The sequence below is a fragment of the Myotis davidii genome, unplaced genomic scaffold, assembly GCF_000327345.1.
Source record: "Myotis davidii unplaced genomic scaffold, ASM32734v1 scaffold1121, whole genome shotgun sequence".
In the NCBI taxonomy this organism is placed as follows: Eukaryota; Metazoa; Chordata; class Mammalia; order Chiroptera; family Vespertilionidae; genus Myotis; species Myotis davidii.
Genome location: NW_006291439.1, coordinates 50,788 through 52,910, shown reverse-complemented (window position 1 = coordinate 52,910; position 2,123 = coordinate 50,788).

Below are 2,123 nucleotides of genomic sequence, written 5' to 3'. Positions count from 1 at the left end.
TGGCTCCCTCTGCCTCAATGGCCTCATTTTAACAGATCTGTTTGTATCAATATCCCATCTCCTAATCTCCAAATTCTCTTTGACCCTCCCCAGCCCACCCAGACAGGCTGGTTTTCCTGCCCCACTGGCGATGCCTTGCAACTCTCCTGCCCCAAATGACCACAGGGTCAGCCCCTTCTCTTCCCTGCCACGCTGGCTGCTCTGGGAGGGCAGGGGCACCATCCTGTGCAACAGCTCCCACCCCAAACCAGGCAGGAGGCCTGGGAGGGAGGGACCAGGGCAGGAGGTGCTGGGAGGAACTGGGCAGGAGGTGCTGGGAGGGACCGGGCAGGAGGCCTGGGAGGGAGGGACCGGGCAATGTATTTTTCTTCTTGCCTTTTCAATTGTGTTTCTACGGAGCAATACTGTGGAGACCTTCTGGTGACTGAAAACCTGGGAAACATGAATAAAGAATGACCAGTTTGTTGCGCCAAGTTCTCCAGGGTGGGTAGGAGCCCAGCTCTATGGGAGGGCAGAGGAGGGCGCTGGGAATTCAGTGTGGAGTGTTCGTCTTACTTGGTCTGACTCTTCAGAACATGTAGTGGTCACCACTGCCCACCAATGGTCACCTCAGTGCTGCAGGGACGTCGCATCAGATAGGATGTTTATTTAGAGCATTGTAGTTAAGAATTCACCCTCCAGCCCTAGCTGGTTTTGCTCAGTGGATAGAGCGTTGGCCTGAAGAAGGGTCCCAGGTTCTATTGGTTCCAGTAAAGAGCACGTAGATCAGTTGCAGGTTCAACCCCCAGCCCTGGCTTCTGAGGGGAAGGGACAGCTGCGCTCAAACCCAAGCCCTTGTGTGCTGTTCACTTGGAAGAATGATTCTAGGCGGCACCATGCCCATCGGAGTGCCAGTGACTGCAACAATAGGCCCAATTTTAGCATCAAGGTGCTAAGGCTCCTCCTCAAGGCTGCTCAGCCCGAAGACAGTGGCACCTACTCCTTGGAGGTCACCTTTGAGAACAGCACTGTCAGGACCCACCTCTTCCACGTGTCCGTGATGGGTGAGTGTCCCTCCCGGCGGGCGGGCTGGGGCTTGAAGCGCCTTCCTGATCAGAACCTCTGCTTCCAGACCCTGTGGGGAAGCCTGAGCTGCAGCTGCTGGAGCAGACGGCGGCCCTGGGCAGTGGAAAGTGCCGAGTGACCCTGAACTGCTCGGCCTCCGGAGGTGGTGATGTGACCTACACCTGGTACCGAGGGGGCAAGCGGATCCCGACGCCCAGGAGCTCCTTCCGACTGGAGGAGCAGGTCGATGCCAACAGCGGGCCCAACCGCTGTTTAAAACGAAATTGACTGGGCTGCAAGCTCATTTTTCTCACTGTATAATTAGGGGTCGTGACTTTTAAGTTCTTTCTAAATCTGTTTCCTCGCTTGTAAGATGGGGATGAGAACCTTGTAGGGCCACTGTGAAGTGCAATGGTTAACACATGTAGAGAGTCTACCACCTGCCTGCGCCATGGTGAGAACTCGAAACGTTCCCTCTCATGAGGGGCTGTTGGCGCCTTCCGAGCTCGGGGAGGAGGGGTGCCAATGAGGATGTGTGCTCTCAGGTCCAGGCTCTGGGCCCTCGTAGCTCAAGGGAAGTCACGTCCAGCTGCCCCCATGCTGAGGCCTGGCGCCCTTCCTGCCCGCAGCCGCTTCCTCTTGCCCGGAACCCCTGTCTCCGGATGGACCTGTGGTGAGACCTTCGGGCACGTCTTTCTGCTTAGGGCCCGGCCACATCCCGACAGTGGTGAGGTCTTCTGAGTGGAAGGTACAGCTGCGCTCAAACCCAAGCCCTTGTGTGCTGTTCACTTGGAAGAATGATTCTAGGCGGCACCATGCCCATCGGAGTGCCAGTGACTGCAACAATAGGCCCAATTTTAGCATCAAGGTGCTAAGGCTCCTCCTCAAGGCTGCTCAGCCCGGTGACAGCGGCACCTACTCCTTGGAGGTCACCTTTGAGAACGGCACTGTCAGGACCCACCGCTTCCACGTGTCCGTGTTGGGTGAGTGCCCCTCCCGGCGGGCGGGCTGGTGCTTGAAGCGCCTTCCTGATCAGAACCTCTGCTTCCAGACCCTGTGGGGAAGCCTGAGCTGGAGCT